Genomic DNA, 15,171 nt, shown 5'->3' on the forward strand with positions numbered 1-15,171 from the left:
TAAAATGAATTCGGGTCCAGAAAAGCCACACTGCTTCACGGGACGGGGCAGTTTAAAAGAATAAAGCGAAAGGAACATGGCGGGTGCGATCATACCAGCACTAATGCACCGGATCCCATCAGAACTCCGAAGTTAAGCGTGCTTGGGCGACAGTAGTACTAGGATGGGTGACCCTAGGCCTGTCAACGGGTCGGGTCTAGACCCGGATCCGGATCGGATCGCTGAAATTTTTTCGGGTATGGGTAGGGATTTAATTCCGTTATCCGGATCCGGATCCGTTTTTTCAAACAAAAAAATGGGTCGGATACGGAATATAGTATTCCGACCCGTATTAGACCCGGATCCGGATATAAATGATTTAATAATTTATAAAAAATATATATTATCAATATAATTTGATTAGGATGATGTATTTGAGTAAAATCAATTTGATTTATTTTCTTATTTGGTTTTTTCTTTGCATTAGTTAGAAATTAGTTTACAAATATATTTTTTTCTCTTTTTTGTTAGAAATTATAAATTTTGGCAAATTTGTTCGGGTAGACCCGACCCGGATCCGAGACTCGCCGGGTCCGGATCCGGAACACCGAATAAAAGACCCGTCGGGTAAACGGGTCGGCTCCGGGTCCGGGTCCGGAATAATGAATTCCGGCCCGGACCCGGCCCGTTGACACCCCTAGGTGACCCCCTGGGAAATCCTCGTGTTGCACCCCTCCCTTTTTTGTTTCGAAATCCAAATTTTCCCTTCGTTCTTTATGCTGTAGTAATTTAGCTCCGTCGGAACGATTGCTTTATATTTTGCTTCTCATCGAAGCATGAAGGCGGATCTGAAGGCGCGAGACAAGTCAGGAACGGTACGGCTGGATCGAAGCCCGGATCGTCGGTCAAAGTTGTCGGCGCAAATGTATAAGCGCAAGCGTGAAGGATCAATTTCAGGATAATTGAGAGTTGCGCGATGAGGGAAAAAAAAATGGTGCAAATCAACAAGAAAAAAATGTAAAAGTAAATAAATAAAAGGATGAGGGGAAATTCTTGAATTGACGCTTAAAATGAATTCGGGTCCAGAAAAGCCACACTGCTTCACAGGACGGGGCAGTTTAAAAGAATAAAGCGAAAGGAACATGGCGGGTGCGATCATACCAGCACTAATGCACCGGATCCCATCAGAACTCCGAAGTTAAGCGTGCTTGGGCGAGAGTAGTACTAGGATGGGTGACCCCCTGGGAAGTCCTCGTGTTGCACCCCTCCCTTTTTTGTTTCGAAATCCAAATTTCCCCTTCGTTCTTTATGCTGTAGTAATTTAGCTCCGTCGGAACGATTGCTTTATATTTTGCTTCTTATCGAAGCATGAAGGCGGATCTGAAGGCGCGAGACAAGTCAGGAACGGTACGGCTGGATCGAAGCCCGGATCGTCGGTCAAAGTTGTCGGCGCAAATGTATAAGCGCAAGCGTGAAGGATCAATTTCAGGATAATTGAGAGTTGTGCGACGAGGGAAAAAAAAGGTGCAAAGCAACAAGAAAAAAATATAAAAGTAAATAAATAAAAGGATGAGAGGAAATTCATGAATTGACGCTTAGAATGAATTCGGGTCCAGAAAAGCCAAACTGCTTCACAGGACGTGGCAGTTTAAAAGAATAAAGCGAAAGGAACATGGCGGGTGCGATCATACCAGCACTAATGCACCGGATCCCATCAGAACTTCGAAGTTAAGCGTGCTTGGGCGACAGTAGTACTAGGATGGGTGACCCTAGGCCGGTCAACGGGTCGGGTCTACACCCGGATCCGGATCGGATCCCTGAAATTTTTGCTGGTATGGGTAGGGATTTAATTCCGTTATCCGGATCCGGATCCGTTTTTTCAAACAAAAAAACGGGTCGGATACGGAATATAGTATTCCGACCCGTACTAGACCCGGATCCGGATATAAATGATTTAATAATTTATAAAAAATATATATTATCAATATAATTTGATTAGGATGATGTATTTGAGTAAAATCAATTTGATTTATTTTCTTATTTGGTTTTTTCTTTGCATTAGCTAGAAATTAGTTTACAAATATATCTTTTTCTCTTTTTTGTTAGAAATTATAAATTTTGGCAAATTTGTTCGGGTAGACCCGACCCGGATCCGAGACTCGCCGGGTCCGGATCCGGAACACCGAATAAAAGACCCGTCGGGTAAACGGGTCGGATCCGGGTCCGGGTCCGGAATAATGAATTCCGGCCCGGACCCGGCCCGTTGACACCCCTAGGTGACCCCCTGGGAAATCCTCGTGTTGCACCCCTCCCTTTTTTGTTTCGAAATCCAAATTTTCCCTTCGTTCTTTATGCTGTAGTAATTTAGCTCCGTCGGAACGATTGCTTTATATTTTGCTTCTCATCGAAGCATGAAGGCGGATCTGAAGGCGCGAGACAAGTCAGGAACGGTACGGCTGGATCGAAGCCCGGATCGTCGGTCAAAGTTGTCGGCGCAAATGCATAAGCGCAAGCGTGAAGGATCAATTTCAGGATAATTGAGAGTTGTGCGACGAGGGAAAAAAAAGGTGCAAAGCAACAAGAAAAAAATATAAAAGTAAATAAATAAAAGGATGAGAGGAAATTCATGAATTGACGCTTAGAATGAATTCGGGTCCAGAAAAGCCAAACTGCTTCACGGGACGTGGCAGTTTAAAAGAATAAAGCGAAAGGAACATGGCGGGTGCGATCATACCAGCACTAATGCACCGGATCCCATCAGAACTTCGAAGTTAAGCGTGCTTGGGCGACAGTAGTACTAGGATGGGTGACCCTAGGCCGGTCAACGGGTCGGGTCTACACCCGGATCCGGATCGGATCCCTGAAATTTTTGCGGGTATGGGTAGGGATTTAATTCCGTTATCCGGATCCGGATCCGTTTTTTCAAACAAAAAAACGGGTCGGATACGGAATATAGTATTCCGACCCGTATTAGACCCGGATCCGGATATAAATGATTTAATAATTTATAAAAAATATATATTATCAATATAATTTGATTAGGATGATGTATTTGAGTAAAATCAATTTGATTTATTTTCTTATTTGGTTTTTTCTTTGCATTAGCTAGAAATTAGTTTACAAATATATCTTTTTCTCTTTTTTGTTAGAAATTATAAATTTTGGCAAATTTGTTCGGGTAGACCCGACCCGGATCCGAGACTCGCCGGGTCCGGATCCGGAACACCGAATAAAAGACCCGTCGGGTAAACGGGTCGGCTCCGGGTCCGGGTCCGGAATAATGAATTCCGGCCCGGACCCGGCCCGTTGACACCCCTAGGTGACCCCCTGGGAAATCCTCGTGTTGCACCCCTCCCTTTTTTGTTTCGAAATCCAAATTTTCCCTTCGTTCTTTATGCTGTAGTAATTTAGCTCCGTCGGAACGATTGCTTTATATTTTGCTTCTCATCGAAGCATGAAGGCGGATCTGAAGGCGCGAGACAAGTCAGGAACGGTACGGCTGGATCGAAGCCCGGATCGTCGGTCAAAGTTGTCGGCGCAAATGTATAAGCGCAAGCGTGAAGGATCAATTTCAGGATAATTGAGAGTTGCGCGACGAGGGAAAAAAAAATGGTGCAAATCAACAAGAAAAAAATGTAAAAGTAAATAAATAAAAGGATGAGGGGAAATTCTTGAATTGACGCTTAAAATGAATTCGGGTCCAGAAAAGCCACACTGCTTCACAGGACGGGGCAGTTTAAAAGAATAAAGCGAAAGGAACATGGCGGGTGCGATCATACCAGCACTAATGCACCGGATCCCATCAGAACTCCGAAGTTAAGCGTGCTTGGGCGAGAGTAGTACTAGGATGGGTGACCCCCTGGGAAGTCCTCGTGTTGCACCCCTCCCTTTTTTGTTTCGAAATCCAAATTTCCCCTTCGTTCTTTATGCTGTAGTAATTTAGCTCCGTCGGAACGATTGCTTTATATTTTGCTTCTTATCGAAGCATGAAGGCGGATCTGAAGGCGCGAGACAAGTCAGGAACGGTACGGCTGGATCGAAGCCCGGATCGTCGGTCAAAGTTGTCGGCGCAAATGTATAAGCGCAAGCGTGAAGGATCAATTTCAGGATAATTGAGAGTTGTGCGACGAGGGAAAAAAAAGGTGCAAAGCAACAAGAAAAAAATATAAAAGTAAATAAATAAAAGGATGAGAGGAAATTCATGAATTGACGCTTAGAATGAATTCGGGTCCAGAAAAGCCAAACTGCTTCACAGGACGTGGCAGTTTAAAAGAATAAAGCGAAAGGAACATGGCGGGTGCGATCATACCAGCACTAATGCACCGGATCCCATCAGAACTTCGAAGTTAAGCGTGCTTGGGCGACAGTAGTACTAGGATGGGTGACCCTAGGCCGGTCAACGGGTCGGGTCTACACCCGGATCCGGATCGGATCCCTGAAATTTTTGCTGGTATGGGTAGGGATTTAATTCCGTTATCCGGATCCGGATCCGTTTTTTCAAACAAAAAAACGGGTCGGATACGGAATATAGTATTCCGACCCGTACTAGACCCGGATCCGGATATAAATGATTTAATAATTTATAAAAAATATATATTATCAATATAATTTGATTAGGATGATGTATTTGAGTAAAATCAATTTGATTTATTTTCTTATTTGGTTTTTTCTTTGCTTTAGCTAGAAATTAGTTTACAAATATATCTTTTTCTCTTTTTTGTTAGAAATTATAAATTTTGGCAAATTTGTTCGGGTAGACCCGACCCGGATCCGAGACTCGCCGGGTCCGGATCCGGAACACCGAATAAAAGACCCGTCGGGTAAACGGGTCGGATCCGGGTCCGGGTCCGGAATAAAGAATTCCGGCCCGGATCCGGCCCGTTGACACCCCTAGGTGACCCCCTGGGAAATCCTCGTGTTGCACCCCTCCCTTTTTTGTTTCGAAATCCAAATTTTCCCTTCGTTCTTTATGCTGTAGTAATTTAGCTCCGTCGGAACGATTGCTTTATATTTTGCTTCTCATCGAAGCATGAAGGCGGATCTGAAGGCGCGAGACAAGTCAGGAACGGTACGGCTGAATCGAAGCCCGGATCGTCGGTCAATGTTGTCGGCGCAAATGCATAAGCGCAAGCGTGAAGGATCAATTTCAGGATAATTGAGAGTTGTGCGACGAGGGAAAAAAAAGGTGCAAAGCAACAAGAAAAAAATATAAAAGTAAATAAATAAAAGGATGAGAGGAAATTCATGAATTGACGCTTAGAATGAATTCGGGTCCAGAAAAGCCAAACTGCTTCACAAGACGTGGCGGTTTAAAAGAATAAAGCGAAAGGAACATGGCGGGTGCGATCATACCAGCACTAATGCACCGGATCCCATCAGAACTTCGAAGTTAAGCGTGCTTGGGCGACAGTAGTACTAGGATGGGTGACCCTAGGCCGGTCAACGGGTCGGGTCTACACCCGGATCCGGATCGGATCCCTGAAATTTTTGCGGGTATGGGTAGGGATTTAATTCCGTTATCCGGATCCGGATCCGTTTTTTCAAACAAAAAAACGGGTCGGATACGGAATATAGTATTCCGACCCGTATTAGACCCGGATCCGGATATAAATGATTTAATAATTTATAAAAAATATATATTATCAATATAATTTGATTAGGATGATGTATTTGAGTAAAATCAATTTGATTTATTTTCTTATTTGGTTTTTTCTTTGCATTAGCTAGAAATTTGTTTACAAATATATCTTTTTCTCTTTTTTGTTAGAAATTATAAATTTCGGCAAATTTGTTCGGGTAGACCCGACCCGGATCCGAGACTCGCCGGGTCCGGATCCGGAACACCGAATAAAAGACCCGTCGGGTAAACGGGTCGGCTCCGGGTCCGGGTCCGGAATAATGAATTCCGGCCCGGACCCGGCCCGTTGACACCCCTAGGTGACCCCCTGGGAAATCCTCGTGTTGCACCCCTCCCTTTTTTGTTTCGAAATCCAAATTTTCCCTTCGTTCTTTATGCTGTAGTAATTTAGCTCCGTCGGAACGATTGCTTTATATTTTGCTTCTCATCGAAGCATGAAGGCGGATCTGAAGGCGCGAGACAAGTCAGGAACGGTACGGCTGGATCGAAGCCCGGTTCGTCGGTCAAAGTTGTCGGCGCAAATGTATAAGCGCAAGCGTGAAGAATCAATTTCAGGATAATTGAGAGTTGCGCGACGAGGGAAAAAAAAATGGTGCAAATCAACAAGAAAAAAATGTAAAAGTAAATAAATAAAAGGATGAGGGGAAATTCTTGAATTGACGCTTAGAATGAATTCGGGTCCAGAAAAGCCACACTGCTTCACAGGACGGGGCAGTTTAAAAGAATAAAGCGAAAGGAACATGGCGGGTGCGATCATACCAGCACTAATGCACCGGATCCCATCAGAACTCCGAAGTTAAGCGTGCTTGGGCGACAGTAGTACTAGGATGGGTGACCCTAGGCCTGTCAACGGGTCGGGTCTAGACACGGATCCGGATCGGATCGCTGAAATTTTTTCGGGTATGGGTAGGGATTTAATTCCGTTATCCGGATCCGGATCCGTTTTTTCAAACAAAAAAATGGGTCGGATACGGAATATAGTATTCCGACCCGTATTAGACCCGGATCCGGATATAAATGATTTAATAATTTATAAAAAATATATATTATCAATATAATTTGATTAGGATGATGTATTTGAGTAAAATCAATTTGATTTATTTTCTTATTTGGTTTTTTCTTTGCATTAGTTAGAAATTAGTTTACAAATATATTTTTTTCTCTTTTTTGTTAGAAATTATAAATTTTGGCAAATTTGTTCGGGTAGACCCGACCCGGATCCGAGACTCGCCGGGTCCGGATCCGGAACACAGAATAAAAGACCCGTCGGGTAAACGGGTCGGATCCGGGTCCGGGTCCGGAATAATGAATTCCGGCCCGGACCCGGCCCGTTGACACCCCTAGGTGACCCCCTGGGAAATCCTCGTGTTGCACCCCTCCCTTTTTTGTTTCGAAATCCAAATTTCCCCTTCGTTCTTTATGCTGTAGTAATTTAGCTCCGTCGGAACGATTGCTTTATATTTTGCTTCTCATCGAAGCATGAAGGCGGATCTGAAGGCGCGAGACAAGTCAGGAACGGTACGGCTGGATCGAAGCCCGGATCGTCGGTCAAAGTTGTCGGCGCAAATGTATAAGTGCAAGCGTGAAGGATCAATTTCAGGATAATTGAGAGTTGCGCGACGAGGGAAAAAAAAATGGTGCAAATCAACAAGAAAAAAATGTAAAAGTAAATAAATAAAAGGATGAGGGGAAATTCTTGAATTGACGCTTAAAATGAATTCGGGTCCAGAAAAGCCACACTGCTTCACAGGACGGGGCAGTTTAAAAGAATAAAGCGAAAGGAACATGGCGGGTGCGATCATACCAGCACTAATGCACCGGATCCCATCAGAACTCCGAAGTTAAGCGTGCTTGGGCGAGAGTAGTACTAGGATGGGTGACCCCCTGGGAAGTCCTCGTGTTGCACCCCTCCCTTTTTTGTTTCGAAATCCAAATTTCCCCTTCGTTCTTTATGCTGTAGTAATTTAGCTCCGTCGGAACGATTGCTTTTTATTTTGCTTCTTATCGAAGCATGAAGGCGGATCTGAAGGCGCGAGACAAGTCAGGAACGGTACGGCTGGATCGAAGCCCGGATCGTCGGTCAAAGTTGTCGGCGCAAATGTATAAGCGCAAGCGTGAAGGATCAATTTCAGGATAATTGAGAGTTGTTCGACGAGGGAAAAAAAAGGTGCAAAGCAACAAGAAAAAAATATAAAAGTAAATAAATAAAAGGATGAGAGGAAATTCATGAATTGACGCTTAGAATGAATTCGGGTCCAGAAAAGCCAAACTGCTTCACAGGACGTGGCAGTTTAAAAGAATAAAGCGAAAGGAACATGGCGGGTGCGATCATACCAGCACTAATGCACCGGATCCCATCAGAACTTCGAAGTTAAGCGTGCTTGGGCGACAGTAGTACTAGGATGGGTGACCCTAGGCCGGTCAACGGGTCGGGTCTACACCCGGATCCGGATCGGATCCCTGAAATTTTTGCTGGTATGGGTAGGGATTTAATTCCGTTATCCGGATCCGGATCCGTTTTTTCAAACAAAAAAACGGGTCGGATACGGAATATAGTATTCCGACCCGTACTAGACCCGGATCCGGATATAAATGATTTAATAATTTATAAAAAATATATATTATCAATATAATTTGATTAGGATGATGTATTTGAGTAAAATCAATTTGATTTATTTTCTTATTTGGTTTTTTCTTTGCATTAGCTAGAAATTAGTTTACAAATATATCTTTTTCTCTTTTTTGTTAGAAATTATAAATTTTGGCAAATTTGTTCGGGTAGACCCGACCCGGATCCGAGACTCGCCGGGTCCGGATCCGGAACACCGAATAAAAGACCCGTCGGGTAAACGGGTCGGATCCGAGTCCGGGTCCGGAATAATGAATTCCGGCCCGGACCCGGCCCGTTGACACCCCTAGGTGACCCCCTGGGAAATCCTCGTGTTGCACCCCTCCCTTTTTTGTTTCGAAATCCAAATTTTCCCTTCGTTCTTTATGCTGTAGTAATTTAGCTCCGTCGGAACGATTGCTTTATATTTTGCTTCTCATCGAAGCATGAAGGCGGATCTGAAGGCGCGAGACAAGTCAGGAACGGTACGGCTGGATCGAAGCCCGGATCGTCGGTCAAAGTTGTCGGCGCAAATGTATACGCGCAAGCGTGAAGGATCAATTTCAGGATAATTGAGAGTTGCGCGACGAGGGAAAAAAAATGGTGCAAATCAACAAGAAAAAAATGTAAAAGTAAATAAATAAAAGGATGAGGGGAAATTCTTGAATTGACGCTTAAAATGAATTCGGGTCCAGAAAAGCCACACTGCTTCACGGGACGGGGCAGTTTAAAAGAATAAAGCGAAAGGAACATGGCGGGTGCGATCATACCAGCACTAATGCACCGGATCCCATCAGAACTCCGAAGTTAAGCGTGCTTGGGCGACAGTAGTACTAGGATGGGTGACCCTAGGCCTGTCAACGGGTCGGGTCTAGACCCGGATCCGGATCGGATCGCTGAAATTTTTTCGGGTATGGGTAGGGATTTAATTCCGTTATCCGGATCCGGATCCGTTTTTTCAAACAAAAAAATGGGTCGGATACGGAATATAGTATTCCGACCCGTATTAGACCCGGATCCGGATATAAATGATTTAATAATTTATAAAAAATATATATTATCAATATAATTTGATTAGGATGATGTATTTGAGTAAAATCAATTTGATTTATTTTCTTATTTGGTTTTTTCTTTGCATTAGTTAGAAATTAGTTTACAAATATATTTTTTTCTCTTTTTTGTTAGAAATTATAAATTTTGGCAAATTTGTTCGGGTAGACCCGACCCGGATCCGAGACTCGCCGGGTCCGGATCCGGAACACCGAATAAACGACCCGTCGGGTAAACGGGTCGGCTCCGGGTCCGGGTCCGGAATAATGAATTCCGGCCCGGACCCGGCCCGTTGACACCCCTAGGTGACCCCCTGGGAAATCCTCGTGTTGCACCCCTCCCTTTTTTGTTTCGAAATCCAAATTTTCCCTTCGTTCTTTATGCTGTAGTAATTTAGCTCCGTCGGAACGATTGCTTTATATTTTGCTTCTCATCGAAGCATGAAGGCGGATCTGAAGGCGCGAGACAAGTCAGGAACGGTACGGCTGGATCGAAGCCCGGATCGTCGGTCAAAGTTGTCGGCGCAAATGTATAAGCGCAAGCGTGAAGGATCAATTTCAGGATAATTGAGAGTTGCGCGACGAGGGAAAAAAAAATGGTGCAAATCAACAAGAAAAAAATGTAAAAGTAAATAAATAAAAGGATGAGGGGAAATTCTTGAATTGACGCTTAAAATGAATTCGGGTCCAGAAAAGCCACACTGCTTCACAGGACGGGGCAGTTTAAAAGAATAAAGCGAAAGGAACATGGCGGGTGCGATCATACCAGCACTAATGCACCGGATCCCATCAGAACTCCGAAGTTAAGCGTGCTTGGGCGAGAGTAGTACTAGGATGGGTGACCCCCTGGGAAGTCCTCGTGTTGCACCCCTCCCTTTTTTGTTTCGAAATCCAAATTTCCCCTTCGTTCTTTATGCTGTAGTAATTTAGCTCCGTCGGAACGATTGCTTTATATTTTGCTTCTTATCGAAGCATGAAGGCGGATCTGAAGGCGCGAGACAAGTCAGGAACGGTACGGCTGGATCGAAGCCCGGATCGTCGGTCAAAGTTGTCGGCGCAAATGTATAAGCGCAAGCGTGAAGGATCAATTTCAGGATAATTGAGAGTTGTGCGACGAGGGAAAAAAAAGGTGCAAAGCAACAAGAAAAAAATATAAAAGTAAATAAATAAAAGGATGAGAGGAAATTCATGAATTGACGCTTAGAATGAATTCGGGTCCAGAAAAGCCAAACTGCTTCACAGGACGTGGCAGTTTAAAAGAATAAAGCGAAAGGAACATGGCGGGTGCGATCATACCAGCACTAATGCACCGGATCCCATCAGAACTTCGAAGTTAAGCGTGCTTGGGCGACAGTAGTACTAGGATGGGTGACCCTAGGCCGGTCAACGGGTCGGGTCTACACCCGGATCCGGATCGGATCCCTGAAATTTTTGCTGGTATGGGTAGGGATTTAATTCCGTTATCCGGATCCGGATCCGTTTTTTCAAACAAAAAAACGGGTCGGATACGGAATATAGTATTCCGACCCGTACTAGACCCGGATCCGGATATAAATGATTTAATAATTTATAAAAAATATATATTATCAATATAATTTGATTAGGATGATGTATTTGAGTAAAATCAATTTGATTTATTTTCTTATTTGGTTTTTTCTTTGCATTAGCTAGAAATTAGTTTACAAATATATCTTTTTCTCTTTTTTGTTAGAAATTATAAATTTTGGCAAATTTGTTCGGGTAGACCCGACCCGGATCCGAGACTCGCCGGGTCCGGATCCGGAACACCGAATAAAAGACCCGTCGGGTAAACGGGTCGGATCCGGGTCCGGGTCCGGAATAATGAATTCCGGCCCGGACCCGGCCCGTTGACACCCCTAGGTGACCCCCTGGGAAATCCTCGTGTTGCACCCCTCCCTTTTTTGTTTCGAAATCCAAATTTTCCCTTCGTTCTTTATGCTGTAGTAATTTAGCTCCGTCGGAACGATTGCTTTATATTTTGCTTCTCATCGAAGCATGAAGGCGGATCTGAAGGCGCGAGACAAGTCAGGAACGGTACGGCTGGATCGAAGCCCGGATCGTCGGTCAAAGTTGTCGGCGCAAATGCATAAGCGCAAGCGTGAAGGATCAATTTCAGGATAATTGAGAGTTGTGCGACGAGGGAAAAAAAAGGTGCAAAGCAACAAGAAAAAAATATAAAAGTAAATAAATAAAAGGATGAGAGGAAATTCATGAATTGACGCTTAGAATGAATTCGGGTCCAGAAAAGCCAAACTGCTTCACAGGACGTGGCGGTTTAAAAGAATAAAGCGAAAGGAACATGGCGGGTGCGATCATACCAGCACTAATGCACCGGATCCCATCAGAACTTCGAAGTTAAGCGTGCTTGGGCGACAGTAGTACTAGGATGGGTGACCCTAGGCCGGTCAACGGGTCGGGTCTACACCCGGATCCGGATCGGATCCCTGAAATTTTTGCGGGTATGGGTAGGGATTTAATTCCGTTATCCGGATCCGGATCCGTTTTTTCAAACAAAAAAACGGGTCGGATACGGAATATAGTATTCCGACCCGTATTAGACCCGGATCCGGATATAAATGATTTAATAATTTATAAAAAATATATATTATCAATATAATTTGATTAGGATGATGTATTTGAGTAAAATCAATTTGATTTATTTTCTTATTTGGTTTTTTCTTTGCATTAGCTAGAAATTTGTTTACAAATATATCTTTTTCTCTTTTTTGTTAGAAATTATAAATTTCGGCAAATTTGTTCGGGTAGACCCGACCCGGATCCGAGACTCGCCGGGTCCGGATCCGGAACACCGAATAAAAGACCCGTCGGGTAAACGGGTCGGATCCGGGTCCGGGTCCGGAATAATGAATTCCGGCCCGGACCCGGCCCGTTGACACCCCTAGGTGACCCCCTGGGAAATCCTCGTGTTGCACCCCTCCCTTTTTTGTTTCGAAATCCAAATTTTCCCTTCGTTCTTTATGCTGTAGTAATTTAGCTCCGTCGGAACGATTGCTTTATATTTTGCTTCTCATCGAAGCATGAAGGCGGATCTGAAGGCGCGAGACAAGTCAGGAACGGTACGGCTGGATCGAAGCCCGGATCGTCGGTCAAAGTTGTCGGCGCAAATGCATAAGCGCAAGCGTGAAGGATCAATTTCAGGATAATTGAGAGTTGTGCGACGAGGGAAAAAAAAGGTGCAAAGCAACAAGAAAAAAATATAAAAGTAAATAAATAAAAGGATGAGAGGAAATTCATGAATTGACGCTTAGAATGAATTCGGGTCCAGAAAAGCCAAACTGCTTCACAGGACGTGGCGGTTTAAAAGAATAAAGCGAAAGGAACATGGCGGGTGCGATCATACCAGCACTAATGCACCGGATCCCATCAGAACTTCGAAGTTAAGCGTGCTTGGGCGACAGTAGTACTAGGATGGGTGACCCTAGGCCGGTCAACGGGTCGGGTCTACACCCGGATCCGGATCGGATCCCTGAAATTTTTGCTGGTATGGGTAGGGATTTAATTCCGTTATCCGGATCCGGATCCGTTTTTTCAAACAAAAAAACGGGTCGGATACGGAATATAGTATTCCGACCCGTACTAGACCCGGATCCGGATATAAATGATTTAATAATTTATAAAAAATATATATTATCAATATAATTTGATTAGGATGATGTATTTGAGTAAAATCAATTTGATTTATTTTCTTATTTGGTTTTTTCTTTGCATTAGTTAGAAATTAGTTTACAAATATATTTTTTTCTCTTTTTTGTTAGAAATTATAAATTTTGGCAAATTTGTTCGGGTAGACCCGACCCGGATCCGAGACTCGCCGGGTCCGGATCCGGAACACCGAATAAAAGACCCGTCGGGTAAACGGGTCGGCTCCGGGTCCGGGTCCGGAATAATGAATTCCGGCCCGGACCCGGCCCGTTGACACCCCTAGGTGACCCCCTGGGAAATCCTCGTGTTGCACCCCTCCCTTTTTTGTTTCGAAATCCAAATTTTCCCTTCGTTCTTTATGCTGTAGTAATTTAGCTCCGTCGGAACGATTGCTTTATATTTTGCTTCTCATCGAAGCATGAAGGCGGATCTGAAGGCGCGAGACAAGTCAGGAACGGTACGGCTGGATCGAAGCCCGGATCGTCGGTCAAAGTTGTCGGCGCAAATGTATAAGCGCAAGCGTGAAGGATCAATTTCAGGATAATTGAGAGTTGCGCGACGAGGGAAAAAAAAATGGTGCAAATCAACAAGAAAAAAATGTAAAAGTAAATAAATAAAAGGATGAGGGGAAATTCTTGAATTGACGCTTAAAATGAATTCGGGTCCAGAAAAGCCACACTGCTTCACAGGACGGGGCAGTTTAAAAGAATAAAGCGAAAGGAACATGGCGGGTGCGATCATACCAGCACTAATGCACCGGATCCCATCAGAACTCCGAAGTTAAGCGTGCTTGGGCGAGAGTAGTACTAGGATGGGTGACCCCCTGGGAAGTCCTCGTGTTGCACCCCTCCCTTTTTTGTTTCGAAATCCAAATTTCCCCTTCGTTCTTTATGCTGTAGTAATTTAGCTCCGTCGGAACGATTGCTTTATATTTTGCTTCTTATCGAAGCATGAAGGCGGATCTGAAGGCGCGAGACAAGTCAGGAACGGTACGGCTGGATCGAAGCCCGGATCGTCGGTCAAAGTTGTCGGCGCAAATGTATAAGCGCAAGCGTGAAGGATCAATTTCAGGATAATTGAGAGTTGTGCGACGAGGGAAAAAAAAGGTGCAAAGCAACAAGAAAAAAATATAAAAGTAAATAAATAAAAGGATGAGAGGAAATTCATGAATTGACGCTTAGAATGAATTCGGGTCCAGAAAAGCCAAACTGCTTCACAGGACGTGGCAGTTTAAAAGAATAAAGCGAAAGGAACATGGCGGGTGCGATCATACCAGCACTAATGCACCGGATCCCATCAGAACTTCGAAGTTAAGCGTGCTTGGGCGACAGTAGTACTAGGATGGGTGACCCTAGGCCGGTCAACGGGTCGGGTCTACACCCGGATCCGGATCGGATCCCTGAAATTTTTGCTGGTATGGGTAGGGATTTAATTCCGTTATCCGGATCCGGATCCGTTTTTTCAAACAAAAAAACGGGTCGGATACGGAATATAGTATTCCGACCCGTACTAGACCCGGATCCGGATATAAATGATTTAATAATTTATAAAAAATATATATTATCAATATAATTTGATTAGGATGATGTATTTGAGTAAAATCAATTTGATTTATTTTCTTATTTGGTTTTTTCTTTGCATTAGCTAGAAATTAGTTTACAAATATATCTTTTTCTCTTTTTTGTTAGAAATTATAAATTTTGGCAAATTTGTTCGGGTAGACCCGACCCGGATCCGAGACTCGCCGGGTCCGGATCCGGAACACCGAATAAAAGACCCGTCGGGTAAACGGGTCGGATCCGGGTCCGGGTCCGGAATAATGAATTCCGGCCCGGACCCGGCCCGTTGACACCCCTAGGTGACCCCCTGGGAAATCCTCGTGTTGCACCCCTCCCTTTTTTGTTTCGAAATCCAAATTTTCCCTTCGTTCTTTATGCTGTAGTAATTTAGCTCCGTCGGAACGATTGCTTTATATTTTGCTTCTCATCGAAGCATGAAGGCGGATCTGAAGGCGCGAGACAAGTCAGGAACGGTACGGCTGGATCGAAGCCCGGATCGTCGGTCAAAGTTGTCGGCGCAAATGCATAAGCGCAAGCGTGAAGGATCAATTTCAGGATAATTGAGAGTTGTGCGACGAGGGAAAAAAAAGGTGCAAAGCAACAAGAAAAAAATATAAAAGTAAATAAATAAAAGGATGAGAGGAAATTCATGAA

The 15,171-nt window shown here is 44.1% G+C and overlaps 5 non-coding genes and 12 pseudogenes across 5 annotated transcripts; all 17 read left to right on the top strand.

Annotated features, from left to right (window-relative positions):
- The first annotated feature begins 81 nt into the window (after positions 1 to 81).
- Positions 82 to 199, top strand: LOC140018548 (5S ribosomal RNA; annotated as a pseudogene).
- Positions 200 to 1,126: 927 nt separating this feature from the next.
- On the top strand, positions 1,127 to 1,245 carry LOC140017160 (5S ribosomal RNA). The gene has a single exon (XR_011823473.1). It is a non-coding gene; the product is annotated as a 5S ribosomal RNA (ribosomal RNA).
- Positions 1,246 to 1,656: 411 nt separating this feature from the next.
- On the top strand, positions 1,657 to 1,774 carry LOC140019379 (5S ribosomal RNA; annotated as a pseudogene).
- Positions 1,775 to 2,699: 925 nt separating this feature from the next.
- On the top strand, positions 2,700 to 2,817 carry LOC140019380 (5S ribosomal RNA; annotated as a pseudogene).
- Positions 2,818 to 3,744: 927 nt separating this feature from the next.
- LOC140017171 (5S ribosomal RNA) lies at positions 3,745 to 3,863 on the top strand. The gene has a single exon (XR_011823484.1). It is a non-coding gene; the product is annotated as a 5S ribosomal RNA (ribosomal RNA).
- Positions 3,864 to 4,274: 411 nt separating this feature from the next.
- LOC140019382 (5S ribosomal RNA) lies at positions 4,275 to 4,392 on the top strand (annotated as a pseudogene).
- Positions 4,393 to 5,317: 925 nt separating this feature from the next.
- On the top strand, positions 5,318 to 5,435 carry LOC140019383 (5S ribosomal RNA; annotated as a pseudogene).
- Positions 5,436 to 6,362: 927 nt separating this feature from the next.
- On the top strand, positions 6,363 to 6,480 carry LOC140018549 (5S ribosomal RNA; annotated as a pseudogene).
- Positions 6,481 to 7,407: 927 nt separating this feature from the next.
- On the top strand, positions 7,408 to 7,526 carry LOC140017182 (5S ribosomal RNA). Its single transcript, XR_011823495.1, has one exon. It is a non-coding gene; the product is annotated as a 5S ribosomal RNA (ribosomal RNA).
- Positions 7,527 to 7,937: 411 nt separating this feature from the next.
- On the top strand, positions 7,938 to 8,055 carry LOC140019384 (5S ribosomal RNA; annotated as a pseudogene).
- Positions 8,056 to 8,981: 926 nt separating this feature from the next.
- On the top strand, positions 8,982 to 9,099 carry LOC140018550 (5S ribosomal RNA; annotated as a pseudogene).
- Positions 9,100 to 10,026: 927 nt separating this feature from the next.
- Positions 10,027 to 10,145, top strand: LOC140017193 (5S ribosomal RNA). The gene has a single exon (XR_011823506.1). It is a non-coding gene; the product is annotated as a 5S ribosomal RNA (ribosomal RNA).
- A 411-nt stretch (positions 10,146 to 10,556) lies between these two features.
- Positions 10,557 to 10,674, top strand: LOC140019385 (5S ribosomal RNA; annotated as a pseudogene).
- Positions 10,675 to 11,599: 925 nt separating this feature from the next.
- Positions 11,600 to 11,717, top strand: LOC140019386 (5S ribosomal RNA; annotated as a pseudogene).
- Positions 11,718 to 12,642: 925 nt separating this feature from the next.
- On the top strand, positions 12,643 to 12,760 carry LOC140019387 (5S ribosomal RNA; annotated as a pseudogene).
- Positions 12,761 to 13,687: 927 nt separating this feature from the next.
- Positions 13,688 to 13,806, top strand: LOC140017204 (5S ribosomal RNA). The gene has a single exon (XR_011823517.1). It is a non-coding gene; the product is annotated as a 5S ribosomal RNA (ribosomal RNA).
- A 411-nt stretch (positions 13,807 to 14,217) lies between these two features.
- On the top strand, positions 14,218 to 14,335 carry LOC140019388 (5S ribosomal RNA; annotated as a pseudogene).
- Positions 14,336 to 15,171: the final 836 nt, after the last annotated feature.

This window comes from Coffea arabica, chromosome 11c, assembly GCF_036785885.1.
Source record: "Coffea arabica cultivar ET-39 chromosome 11c, Coffea Arabica ET-39 HiFi, whole genome shotgun sequence".
NCBI lineage: Eukaryota > Viridiplantae > Streptophyta > Magnoliopsida > Gentianales > Rubiaceae > Coffea > Coffea arabica.